Genomic DNA, 14,870 nt, shown 5'->3' with positions numbered 1-14,870 from the left:
AACCCAGGACTCGGCCCGTATAGTCAAAAGTATAGAAAGAAAGTACCTAGGGAGTAAACTCATTTCCCGAACGATTTTTTAAAATATTTTTCCACCACTAAAACGCATGAGACTTGTAGTTTTTAAAAATGTTTTCATTTTTGATGAGACGCTGGATAAAAGAAATTTAATCGCCGGCAAACGAAAACCCGCGATTTCCCGTAAATCCCGGACTCAGCCCGTATAGTCAAAAGTATACAAAGAAAGTACCCAGGGAGTAAACTCCTTTCCCAAACGATTTTTTAAATTATTATTTCACCACTAAAGCCCATGAGACTTGTAGTTTTTAAAAATGTTTTCATTTTGGATGAGACGCTGAATAAAAGGAGTTTAATCGCGATTTCCCGTAAATCCCGGACTCGGCCCGTATAGTCAAAAGTATACAAAGAAAGTACCCAGGGAGTAAACTCATTTCCCAAACGATTTTTTAAATTATTATTTCACCACTAAACCCATGAGAGTTGTAGTTTTTAAAAATGTTTTCATTTTTGATAAGACGCTGAATAAAAGAAGTTTAATCGCTGGCAAACGAATAACCGCAATTTCCCGTATATCCCGGGCTTGGCCCGTATAGTTGAATGTATATAAAGAAAGTACCCAGGGAGTAAACTGATTTCCCGAACGATTTTTCAAATTATTTCTGCACCACTAGAACGAATGAGACTTGTAGTTTTCAAAAATGTTTTCATTTTTAATGAGACGCTTAATGAAAGAGGTTTAATCGCCGGTAAACGAAAACTCGCGATTTCCCGTAAATCCCGGGCTTGTCCCGTATAGTCAAAAGTATACAAAGAAAGTACCCAGGGAGTAAACTCATTTCCCGAACGATTTTTTAAATTATTATTTCACCACTAAAGCCCATGAGACTTGTAGTTTTTAAAAATGTTTTCATTTTTGATGAGACGCTGAATAAAGGGAGTTTAATCGCCGGCAAACGAAAACCCGCCATTTCCCGTAAACCCAGGACTCGGCCCGTATAGTCAAAAGTATAGAAAGAAAGTACCTAGGGAGTAAACTCATTTCCCGAACGATTTTTTAAAATATTTTTCCACCACTAAAACGCATGAGACTTGTAGTTTTTAAAAATGTTTTCATTTTTGATGAGACGCTGGATAAAAGAAATTTAATCGCCGGCAAACGAAAACCCGCGATTTCCCGTAAATCCCGGACTCAGCCCGTATAGTCAAAAGTATACAAAGAAAGTACCCAGGGAGTAAACTCCATTCCCAAACGATTTTTTAAATTATTATTTCACCACTAAACCCATGAGAGTTGCAGTTTTTAAAAATATTTTCATTTTTGATGAGACGCTGAATAAAAGAAGTTTAATCGCTGGCAAACGAAAAACCGCAATTTCCCGTAAATCCCGGACTCAGCCCGTATAGTCAAAAGTATACAAAGAAAGTACCCAGGGAGTAAACTCCTTTCCCAAACGATTTTTTAAATTATTATTTCACCACTAAAGCCCATGAGACTTGTAGTTTTTAAAAATGTTTTCATTTTGGATGAGACGCTGAATAAAAGGAGTTTAATCGCGATTTCCCGTAAATCCCGGACTCGGCCCGTATAGTCAAAAGTATACAAAGAAAGTACCCAGGGAGTAAACTCATTTCCCAAACGATTTTTTAAATTATTATTTCACCACTAAACCCATGAGAGTTGTAGTTTTTAAAAATGTTTTCATTTTTGATGAGACGCTGAATAAAAGAAGTTTAATCGCTGGCAAACGAATAACCGCAATTTCCCGTATATCCCGGGCTTGGCGCGTATAGTTGAATGTATATAAAGAAAGTACCCAGGGAGTAAACTGATTTCCCGAACGATTTTTCAAATTATTATTTCACCACTAAAGCCCATGAGACTTGTAGTTTTTAAAAATGTTTTCATTTTTGATGAGACGCTGAATAAAGGGAGTTTATTCGCCGGCAAACGAAAACCCGCCATTTCCCGTAAACCCAGGACTCGGCCCGTATAGTCAAAAGTATAGAAAGAAAGTACCTAGGGAGTAAACTCATTTCCCGAACGATTTTTTAAAATATTTTTCCACCACTAAAACGCATGAGACTTGTAGTTTTTAAAAATGTTTTCATTTTTGATGAGACGCTGGATAAAAGAAATTTAATCGCCGGCAAACGAAAACCCGCGATTTCCCGTAAATCCCGGACTCAGCCCGTATAGTCAAAAGTATACAAAGAAAGTACCCAGGGAGTAAACTCCTTTCCCAAACGATTTTTTAAATTATTATTTCACCACTAAAGCCCATGAGACTTGTAGTTTTTAAAAATGTTTTCATTTTGGATGAGACGCTGAATAAAAGGAGTTTGATCGCGATTTCCCGTAAATCCCGGACTCGGCCCGTATAGTCAAAAGTATACAAAGAAAGTACCCAGGGAGTAAACTCATTTCCCAAACGATTTTTTAAATTATTATTTCACCACTAAACCCATGAGAGTTGTAGTTTTTAAAAATGTTTTCATTTTTGATAAGACGCTGAATAAAAGAAGTTTAATCGCTGGCAAACGAATAACCGCAATTTCCCGTATATCCCGGGCTTGGCCCGTATAGTTGAATGTATATAAAGAAAGTACCCAGGGAGTAAACTGATTTCCCGAACGATTTTTCAAATTATTTCTGCACCACTAGAACGAATGAGACTTGTAGTTTTCAAAAATGTTTTCATTTTTAATGAGACGCTTAATGAAAGAGGTTTAATCGCCGGTAAACGAAAACTCGCGATTTCCCGTAAATCCCGGGCTTGTCCCGTATAGTCAAAAGTATACAAAGAAAGTACCCAGGGAGTAAACTCATTTCCCGAACGATTTTTTAAATTATTATTTCACCACTAAAGCCCATGAGACTTGTAGTTTTTAAAAATGTTTTCATTTTTGATGAGACGCTGAATAAAGGGAGTTTAATCGCCGGCAAACGAAAACCCGCCATTTCCCGTAAACCCAGGACTCGGCCCGTATAGTCAAAAGTATAGAAAGAAAGTACCTAGGGAGTAAACTCATTTCCCGAACGATTTTTTAAAATATTTTTCCACCACTAAAACGCATGAGACTTGTAGTTTTTAAAAATGTTTTCATTTTTGATGAGACGCTGGATAAAAGAAATTTAATCGCCGGCAAACGAAAACCCGCGATTTCCCGTAAATCCCGGACTCAGCCCGTATAGTCAAAAGTATACAAAGAAAGTACCCAGGGAGTAAACTCCATTCCCAAACGATTTTTTAAATTATTATTTCACCACTAAACCCATGAGAGTTGTAGTTTTTAAAAATATTTTCATTTTTGATGAGACGCTGAATAAAAGAAGTTTAATCGCTGGCAAACGAAAAACCGCAATTTCCCGTAAATCCCGGACTCAGCCCGTATAGTCAAAAGTATACAAAGAAAGTACCCAGGGAGTAAACTCCTTTCCCAAACGATTTTTTAAATTATTATTTCACCACTAAAGCCCATGAGACTTGTAGTTTTTAAAAATGTTTTCATTTTGGATGAGACGCTGAATAAAAGGAGTTTAATCGCGATTTCCCGTAAATCCCGGACTCGGCCCGTATAGTCAAAAGTATACAAAGAAAGTACCCAGGGAGTAAACTCATTTCCCAAACGATTTTTTAAATTATTATTTCACCACTAAACCCATGAGAGTTGTAGTTTTTAAAAATGTTTTCATTTTTGATGAGACGCTGAATAAAAGAAGTTTAATCGCTGGCAAACGAATAACCGCAATTTCCCGTATATCCCGGGCTTGGCCCGTATAGTTGAATGTATATAAAGAAAGTACCCAGGGAGTAAACTGATTTCCCGAACGATTTTTCAAATTATTTCTGCACCACTAGAACGAATGAGACTTGTAGTTTTCAAAAATGTTTTCATTTTTAATGAGACGCTTAATGAAAGAGGTTTAATCGCCGGTAAACAAAAATTCGCGATTTCCCGTAAATCCCGGGCTTGTCCCGTATAGTCAAAAGTATACAAAGAAAGTACCCAGGGAGTAAACTCATTTCCCGAACGATTTTTTAAATTATTATTTCACCACTAAAGCCCATGAGACTTGTAGTTTTTAAAAATGTTTTCATTTTTGATGAGACGCTGAATAAAGGGAGTTTAATTGCCGGCAAACGAAAACCCGCCATTTCCCGTAAACCCAGGACTCGGCCCGTATAGTCAAAAGTATAGAAAGAAAGTACCTAGGGAGTAAACTCATTTCCCGAACGATTTTTTAAAATATTTTTCCACCACTAAAACGCATGAGACTTGTAGTTTTTAAAAATGTTTTCATTTTTGATGAGACGCTGGATAAAAGAAATTTAATCGCCGGCAAACGAAAACCCGCGATTTCCCGTAAATCCCGGACTCAGCCCGTATAGTCAAAAGTATACAAAGAAAGTACCCAGGGAGTAAACTCCATTCCCAAACGATTTTTTAACTTATTATTTCACCACTAAACCCATGAGAGTTGTAGTTTTTAAAAATATTTTCATTTTTGATGAGACGCTGAATAAAAAAAGTTTAATCGCTGGCAAACGAAAAACCGCAATTTCCCGTAAATCCCGGGCTTGGCCCGTATAGTTGAATGTATATAAAGAAAGTACCCAGGGAGTAAACTGATTTTTCGAACGATTTTTCAAATTATTTCTGCACCACTAGAACGAATGAGACTTGTAGTTTTCAAAAATGTTTTCATTTTTAATGAGACGCTTATTGAAAGAGGTTTAATCGCCGGCAAACGAAAAACCGCAATTTCCCGTATATCCCGGGCTTGGCCCGTATAGTTGAATGTATATAAAGAAAGTACCCAGGGAGTAAATTCATTTCCCGAACGATTTTTTAAATTATTATTTCACCACTAAAGCCCATGAGACTTGTAGTTTTTAAAAATGTTTTCATTTTTGATGAGACGCTGAATAAAGGGAGTTTAATCGCCGGCAAACGAAAACCCGCCATTTCCCGTAAACCCAGGACTCGGCCCGTATAGTCAAAAGTATAGAAAGAAAGTACCTAGGGAGTAAACTCATTTCCCGAACGATTTTTTAAAATATTTTTCCACCACTAAAACGCATGAGACTTGTAGTTTTTAAAAATGTTTTCATTTTTGATGAGACGCTGAATAAAAGAAATTTAATCGCCGGCAAACGAAAACCCGCGATTTCCCGTAAATCCCGGACTCAGCCCGTATAGTCAAAAGTATACAAAGAAAGTACCCAGGGAGTAAACTCATTTCCCAAACGATTTTTTAAATTATTATTTCACCACTAAACCCATGAGAGTTGTAGTTTTTAAAAATATTTTCATTTTTGATGAGACGCTGAATAAAAGAAGTTTAATCGCTGGCAAACGAAAAACCGCAATTTCCCGTATATCCCGGGCTTGGCCCGTATAGTTGAATGTATATAAAGAAAGTACCCAGGGATTAAACTGATCTTTCGAACGATTTTTCAAATTATTTCTGCACCACTAGAACGAATGAGACTTGTAGTTTTCAAAAATGTTTTCATTTTTAATGAGACGTTTATTGAAAGAGGTTTAATCGCCGGCAAACGAAAACCCGCGATTTCCCGGAAATCCCGGGCTTGTCCCGTATAGTCAAAAGTATACAAAGAAAGTACCCAGGGAGTAAACTCATTTCCCGAACGATTTTTTAAATTATTATTTCACCACTAAAGCCCATGAGACTTGTAGTTTTCAAAAATGTTTTCATTTTTGATGAGACGCTTAATGAAAGAGGTTTAATCGCCGGCAAACGAAAACCCGCGATTTCCCGAATTTTTTTCATTTTTGATAAGACGCTGAAGAAAAGAAGTTTAATCGCCGGCAAACGAAAACCCGCGATTTCCCGTAAGTCTCGGGCTTGGCCCGTATAGTAAAAAAAATACAAAGAAAGTACCCAGGGAGTAAACTCATTTCCCGAACAATTTTTTAAACTATTTTGTCACCACTAAAACGCATGAGACTTGTAGTTTTCAAAAGTGTTTTCATTTTTGATGAGACGCTGAATAAAAGAAGTTTAATCGCTGGCAAACGAATAACCGCAATTTCCCGTATATCCCGGGCTTGGCCCGTATAGTCAAAAGTATACAAAGAAAGTACCCAGGGAGTAAACTCATTTTCAAAACGATTTTTTAAATTATCTTTTCACCACTAAAACCCATGAGACTTGTAGTTTTCAAAAATGTTTTCATTTTCGATGAGACGCTGAATAAAAGAAGTTTAATCGCCGGCAAACGCAAACCTGCGATTTCCCGTAAATCCCGGGCTTGGCCGTATAGTCGAATGTATACAAAGAAAGTACCCAGGGAGTAAACTCATTTACCGAACGATTTTTTTAAATTATTTTTTCACCACTAAAACGCATGAGACTTGTAGTTTTCAAAAATGTTTTCATTTTTGATGACACGCTTAATAAAAGAGGTTTAATCGCCGGCAAACGAAAACCCGCGATTTCCCGAATTTTTTTCATTTTTGATGAGACGCTGAATAAAAGAAGTTTAATCGCCGGCAAACGAAAACCCGCGATTTCCCGTAAGTCCCGGGCTTGGCCCGTATAGTAAAAAAAATACAAAGAAAGTACCCAGGGAGTAAACTCATTTCCCAAACGATTTTTTAAATTATTATTTCACCACTAAACCCATGAGAGTTGTAGTTTTTAAAAATGTTTCCATTTTTGATGAGACGCTGAATAAAAGAAGTTTAATCGCTGGCAAACGAATAACCGCAATTTCCCGTATATCCCGGGCTTGACCCGTATAGTCAAAAGTATACAAAGAAAGTACCCAGGGAGTAAACTTATTTTCAAAACGATTTTTTAAATTATCTTTTCACCACTAAAACCCATGAGACTTGTAGTTTTCAAAAATGTTTTCATTTTCGATGAGACGCTGAATAAAAGAAGTTTAATCGCCGGCAAACGAAAACCCGCCATTTCCCGTAAACCCCAGACTCTGCCCGTATAGTCAAAAGTATACAAAGAAAGTACCCAGGGAGTAAACTCATTTCCAGAACAATTTTTTAAATTATTTTTCCACCACTAAAACGCATAAGACTTGTAGTTTTCAAAAATGTTTTCATTTTTGATGAGACGTTGAATAAAAGAAGTTTAATCGCCGGCAAACGAAAACCTGCGATTTCACGTAAATTCCGGGCTTGGCCCGTATATTCAAAAGTATACATAGAAAGTACCCAGGGAGTAAACTCATTTCCCGAACGATTTTTTAAATTATTTTTTCACCACTAAAACGCATGAGACTTGTAGTTTTCAGAAATGTTTTCATTTTTAATAAGACGCTTAATGAAAGAGGTTTAATCGCCGGCAAACGAAAACCCGCGATTTCCCGTAAATCCCGGGCTTGTCCCGTATAGTCAAAAGTAAACAAAGAAAGTGCCCAGGGAGTAAACTCATTTCCCGAACGATTTTTTAAATTATTATTTCACCACTAAAGCCCATGAGACTTGTAGTTTTTAAAAATGTTTTCATTTTTGATGAGACGCTGAATAAAAGGAGTTTAATCGCCGGCAAACGAAAACCCGCCATTTCCCGTAAACCCAGGACTCGGCCCGTATAGTCAAAAGCATAGAAAGAAAGTACCTAGGGAGTAAACTCATTTCCCCGAACGATTTTTTAAATTATTTTTTCACCACTAAAACGCATGAGACTTGTAGTTTTTAAAAATGTTTTCATTTTTGATGAGACGCTGGATAAAAGAAGTTTAATCGCCGGCAAACGAAAACCCGCGATTTCCCGTAAATCCCAGACTCGGCCCGTATAGTCAAAAGTATACAAAGAAAGTACCCAGGGAGTAAACTCATTTCCAAAACGATTTTTTAAATTATTATTTCACCATTAAACCCATGAGAGTTGTAGTTTTTAAAAATATTTTCATTTTTGATGAGACGCTGAATAAAAGAAGTTTAATCGCTGGCAAACGAAAAACCGCAATTTCCCGTATATCCCGGGCTTGGCCCGTATAGTTGAATGTATATAAAGAAAGTACCCAGGGAGTAAACTGATTTCCCGAACGATTTTTCAAATTATTATTTCACCACTAAAGCCCATGAGACTTGCAGTTTTTAAAAATGTTTTCATTTTTGATGAGACGCTGAATAAAAGGAGTTTAATCGCCGGCAAACGAAAACCCGCCATTTCCCGTAAACCCAGGACTCGGCCCGTATAGTCAAAAGTATAGAAAGAAAGTACCTAGGGAGTAAACTCATTTCCCGAACGATTTTTTAAATTATTTTTTCACCACTAAAACGCATGAGACTTGTAGTTTTTAAAAATGTTTTCATTTTTGATGAGACGCTGGATAAAAGAAGTTTAATCGCCGGCAAACGAAAACCCGCGATTTCCCGTAAATCCCGGACTCGGCCCGTATAGTCAAAAGTATACAAAGAAAGTACCCAGGGAGTAAACTCATTTCCCAAACGATTTTTTAAATTATTATTTCACCACTAAACCCATGAGAGTTGTAGTTTTTAAAAATGTTTTCATTTTTGATGAGACGCTGAATAAAAGAAGTTTAATCGCTGGCAAACGAATAACCGCAATTTCCCGTATATCCCGGGCTTGGCCCGTATAGTTGAATGTATATAAAGAAAGTACCCAGGGAGTAAACTGATTTCCCGAACGATTTTTCAAATTATTTCTGCACCACTAGAACGAATGAGACTTGTAGTTTTCAAAAATGTTTTCATTTTTAATGAGACGCTTAATGAAAGAGGTTTAATCGCCGGTAAACGAAAACCCGCGATTTCCCGTAAATCCCGGGCTTGTCCCGTATAGTCAAAAGTATACAAAGAAAGTACCCAGGGAGTAAACTCATTTGCCGAACGATTTTTTAAATTATTATTTCACCACTAAAGCCCATGAGACTTGTAGTTTTTAAAAATGTTTTCATTTTTGATGAGACGCTGGATAAAAGAAGTTTAATCGCCGGCAAACGAAAACCCGCGATTTCCCGTAAATCCCGGACTCGGCCCGTATAGTCAAAAGTATACAAAGAAAGTACCCAGGGAGTAAACTCATTTCCCAAACGATTTTTTAAATTATTATTTCACCACTAAACCCATGAGAGTTGTAGTTTTTAAAAATGTTTTCATTTTTGATGAGACGCTGAATAAAAGAAGTTTAATCGCTGGCAAACGAATAACCGCAATTTCCCGTATATCCCGGGCTTGGCCCGTATAGTTGAATGTATATAAAGAAAGTACCCAGGGAGTAAACTGATTTCCCGAACGATTTTTCAAATTATTTCTGCACCACTAGAACGAATGAGACTTGTAGTTTTCAAAAATGTTTTCATTTTTAATGAGACGCTTAATGAAAGAGGTTTAATCGCCGGTAAACGAAAACCCGCGATTTCCCGTAAATCCCGGGCTTGTCCCGTATAGTCAAAAGTATACAAAGAAAGTACCCAGGGAGTAAACTCATTTCCCGAACGATTTTTTAAATTACTATTTCACCACTAAAGCCCATGAGACTTGTAGTTTTTAAAAATGTTTTCATTTTTGATGAGACGCTGAATAAAGGGAGTTTAATCGCCGGCAAACGAAAACCCGCCATTTCCCGTAAACCCAGGACTCGGCCCGTATAGTCAAAAGTATAGAAAGAAAGTACCTAGGGAGTAAACTCATTTCCCGAACGATTTTTTAAATTATTTTTTCACCACTAAAACGCATGAGACTTGTAGTTTTTAAAAATGTTTTTATTTTTGATGAGACGCTGGATAAAAGAAGTTTAATCGGCGGCAAACGAAAACCCGCGATTTCCCGTAAATCCCAGACTCAGCCCGTATAGTCAAAAGTATACAAAGAAAGTACCCAGGGAGTAAACTCATTTCCCAAACCATTTTTTAAATTATTATTTCACCACTAAACCCATGAGAGTTGTAGTTTTTAAAAATATTTTCATTTTTGATGAGACGCTGAATAAAAGATGTTTAATCGCTGGCAAACGAAAAACCGCAATTTCCCGTATATCCCGGGCTTGGCCCGTATAGTTGAATGTATATAAAGAAAGTACCCAGGGATTAAACTGATTTCCCGAACGATTTTTCAAATTATTTCTGTACCACTAGAACGAATGAGACTTGTAGTTTTCAAAAATGTTTTCATTTTTAATGAGACGCTTATTGAAAGAGCTTTAATCGCCGGCAAACGAAAACCCGCGATTTCCCGTAAATCCCGGGCTTGTCCCGTATAGTCAAAAGTATACAAAGAAAGTACCCAGGGAGTAAACTCATTTCCCGAACGATTTTTTAAATTATTATTTCACCACTAAAGCCCATGAGACTTGTAGTTTTCAAAAATGTTTTCATTTTTGATGAGACGCTTAATGAAAGAGGTTTAATCGCCGGCAAACGAAAACCCGCGATTTCCCGAATTTTTTTCATTTTTGATGAGACGCTGAATAAAAGAAGTTTAATCGCCGGCAAACGAAAACCCGCGATTTCCCGTAAGTCCCGGGCTTGGCCCGTATAGTAAAAAAAATACAAAGAAAGTACCCAGGAAGTAAACTCATTTCCCGAACAATTTTTTAAACTATTTTGTCACCACTAAAACGCATGAGACTTGTAGTTTTCAAAAGTGTTTTCATTTTTGATGAGACGCTGAATAAAAGAAGTTTAATCGCCGGCAAACGCAAACCTGCAATTTCCCGTAAATCCCGGGCTTGGCCGTATAGTCGAATGTATACAAAGAAAGTACACAGGGAGTAAACTCATTTACCGAACGATTTTTTTAAATTATTTTTTCACCACTAAAACGCATGAGACTTGTAGTTTTCAAAAATGTTTTCATTTTTGATGAGACGCTTAATGAAAGAGGTTTAATCGCCGGCAAACGAAAACCCGCGATTTCCCGAATTTTTTTCATTTTTGATGAGACGCTGAATAAAAGAAGTTTAATCGCCGGCAAACGAAAACCCGCGATTTCCCGTAAGTCCCGGGCTTGGCCCGTATAGTAAAAAAAATACAAAGAAAGTACCCAGGGAGTAAACTCATTTCCCAAACGATTTTTTAAATTATTATTTCACCACTAAACCCATGAGAGTTGTAGTTTTTAAAAATGTTTTCATTTTTGATGAGACGCTGAATAAAAGAAGTTTAATCGCTGGCAAACGAATAACCGCAATTTCCCGTATATCCCGGGCTTGGCCCGTATAGTTGAATGTATATAAAAAAAGTACCCAGGGAGTAAACTGATTTCCCGAACGATTTTTCAAATTATTTCTGCACCACTAGAACGAATGAGACTTGTAGTTTTCAAAAATGTTTTCATTTTTAATGAGACGCTTAATGAAAGAGGTTTAATCGCCGGCAAACGAAAACCCGCGATTTCCCGTAAATCCCGGGCTTGTCCCGTATAGTCAAAAGTATACAAAGAAAGTACCCAGGGAGTAAACTCATTTCCCGAACGATTTTTTAAATTATTATTTCACCACTAAAGCCCATGAGACTTGTAGTTTTCAAAAATGTTTTCATTTTTGATGAGACGCTGAATAAAGGGAGTTTAATCGCCGGCAAACGAAAACCCGCCATTTCCCGTAAACCCAGGACTCGGCCCGTATAGTCAAATGTATAGAAAGAAAGTACCTAGGGAGTAAACTCATTTCCCGAACGATTTTTTAAATTATTTTTTCACCACTAAAACGCATGAGACTTGTAGTTTTTAAAAATGTTTTCATTTTTGATGAGACGTTGGATAAAAGAAGTTTAATCGCCGGCAAACGAAAACCCGCGATTTCTCGTAAATCCCGGACTCAGCCCGTATAGTCAAAAGTATACAAAGAAAGTACCCAGGGAGTAAACTCATTTCCCAAACGATTTTTTAAATTATTATTTTACCACTAAACCCATGAGAGTTGTAGTTTTTAAAAATATTTTCATTTTTGATGAGACGCTGAATAAAAGAAGTTTAATCGCTGGCAAACGAAAAACCGCAATTTCCCGTATATCCCGGGCTTGGCCCGTATAGTTGAATGTATATAAAGAAAGTAACCAGATGTAAACTGATTTCCCGAACGATTTTTCAAATTATTTCTGCACCACTAGAACGAATGAGACTTGTAGTTTTCAAAAATGTTTTCATTTTTAATGAGACGCTTATTGAAAGAGGTTTAATCGCCGGCAAACGAAAACCCGCGATTTCCCGTAAATCCCGGACTTGTCCCGTATAGTCAAAAGTATACAAAGAAAGTACCCAGGGAGTAAACTCATTTCCCGAACGATTTTTTAAATTATTATTTCACCACTAAAGCCCATGAGACTTGTAGTTTTCAAAAATGTTTTCATTTTTGATGAGACGCTTAATGAAAGAGGTTTAATCGCCGGCAAACGAAAACCCGCGATTTCCCGAATTTTTTTCATTTTTGATGAGACGCTGAATAAAAGAAGTTTAATCGCCGGCAAACGAAAACCCGCGATTTCCCGTAAGACCCGGGCTTGGCCCATATAGTAAAAAAAATACAAAGAAAGTACCCAGGGAGTAAACTCATTTCCCGAACAATTTTTTAAACTATTTTGTCACCACTAAAACGCATGAGACTTGTAGTTTTCAAAAGTGTTTTCATTTTTGATGAGACGCTGAATAAAAGAAGTTTAATCGCCGGAAAACGCAAACCTGCGATTTCCCGTAAATCCCGGGCTTGGCCGTATAGTCGAATGTATACAAAGAAAGTACCCAGGGAGTAAACTCATTTACCGAACTATTTTTTTAAATTATCTTTTCACCACTAAAACGCATGAGACTTGTAGTTTTCAAAAATGTTTTCATTTTTGATGAGACGCTTAATGAAAGAGGTTTAATCGCCGGCAAACGAAAACCCGCGATTTCCCGTAAATCCCGGGCTTGTCCCGTATAGTCAAAAGTATACAAAGAAAGTACCCAGGGAGTAAACTCATTTCCCGAACGATTTTTTAAATTATTATTTCACCACTAAAGCCCATGAGACTTGTAGTTTTTAAAAATGTTTTCATTTTTGATGAGACGCTGAATAAAGGGAGTTTAATCGCCGGCAAACGAAAACCCGCGATTTCCCGTAAATCCCGGACTCAGCCCGTATAGTCAAAAGTATACAAAGAAAGTACCCAGGGAGTAAACTCATTTCCCAAACGATTTTTTAAATTATTATTTCACCACTAAACCCATGAGAGTTGTAGTTTTTAAAAATATTTTCATTTTTGATGAGACGCTGAATAAAAGAAGTTTAATCGCTGGCAAACGAAAAACCGCGATTTCCCGAATTTTTTTCATTTTTGATGAGACGCTGAATAAAAGAAGTTTAATCGCCGGCAAACGAAAACCCGCGATTTCCCGTAAGTCCCGGGCTTGGCCCGTATAGTAAAAAAAATACAAAGAAAGTACCCAGGGAGTAAACTCATTTCCCGAACAATTTTTTAAACTATTTTGTCACCACTAAAACGCATGAGACTTGTAGTTTTCAAAAGTGTTTTCATTTTTGATGAGACGCTGAATAAAAGAAGTTTAATCGCCGGCAAACGCAAACCTGCGATTTCCCGTAAATCCCGGGCTTGGCCGTATAGTCGAATGTATACAAAGAAAGTACCCAGGGAGTAAACTCATTTACCGAACGATTTTTTTAAATTATTTTTTCACCACTAAAACGCATGAGACTTGTAGTTTTCAAAAATGTTTTCATTTTTGATGAGACGCTTAATGAAAGAGGTTTAATCGCCGGCAAACGAAAACCCGCGATTTCCCGAAATTTTTTCATTTTTGATGAGACGCTGAATGAAAGAAGTTTAATCGCCGGCAAACGAAAACCCGCGATTTCCCGTAAGTCCCGGGCTTGGCCCGTATAGTAAAAAAAATACAAAGAAAGTACCCAGGGAGTAAACTCATTTCCCGAACAATTTTTTAAACTATTTTGTCACCACTAAAACGCATGAGACTTGTAGTTTTCAAAAGTGTTTTCATTTTTGATGAGACGCTGAATAAAAGAAGTTTAATCGCCGGCAAACGCAAACCTGCGATTTCCCGTAAATCCCGGGCTTGGCCGTATAGTCGAATGTACACAAAGAAAGTACCCAGGGAGTAAACTCATTTACCGAACGATTTTTTTAAATTATTTTTTCACCACTAAAACGCATGAGACTTGTAGTTTTCAAAAAAGTTTTCATTTTTGATGAGACGCTTAATGAAAGGGGTTTAATCGCCGGCAAACGAAAACCCGCGATTTCCCGTAAATCCCGGGCTTGTCCCGTATAGTCAAAAGTAAACAAAGAAAGTGCCCAGGAAGTAAACTCATTTCCCGAACGATTTTTTAAATTATTATTTCACCACTTAAGCCCATGAGACTTGTAGTTTTTAAAAATGTTTTCATTTTTGATGAGACGCGGAATAAAAGGAGTTTAATCGCCGGCAAACGAAAACCCGCCATTTCCCGTGAACCCAGGACTCGGCCCGTATAGTCAAAAGTATAGAAAGAAAGTACCTAGGGAGTAAACTCATTTCCCGAACGATTTTTTAAATTATTTTTTCACCACTAAAACGCATGAGACTTGTAGTTTTTAAAAATGTTTTCATTTTTGATGAGACGCTGGATAAAAGAAGTTTAATCGCCGGCAAACGAAAACCCGCGATTTCCCGTAAATCCCGGACTCGGCCCGTATAGTCAAAAGTATACAAAGAAAGTACCCAGGGAGTAAACTCATTTCCCAAACGATTTTTTAAATTATTATTTCACCACTAAACCCATGAGAGTTGTAGTTTTTAAAAATGTTTTCATTTTTGATGAAACGCTGAATAAAAGAAGTTTAATCGCTGGCAATAGAAAAACCGCACTTTCCCGTATATCCCGGTCTTGGCCCGTAT

This window comes from Hydractinia symbiolongicarpus, chromosome 14, assembly GCF_029227915.1.
Source record: "Hydractinia symbiolongicarpus strain clone_291-10 chromosome 14, HSymV2.1, whole genome shotgun sequence".
Classification (NCBI taxonomy): domain Eukaryota; kingdom Metazoa; phylum Cnidaria; class Hydrozoa; order Anthoathecata; family Hydractiniidae; genus Hydractinia; species Hydractinia symbiolongicarpus.
The sequence above is the reverse complement of the archived record's forward strand: the minus strand, read 5'-3'. Positions refer to the sequence as shown.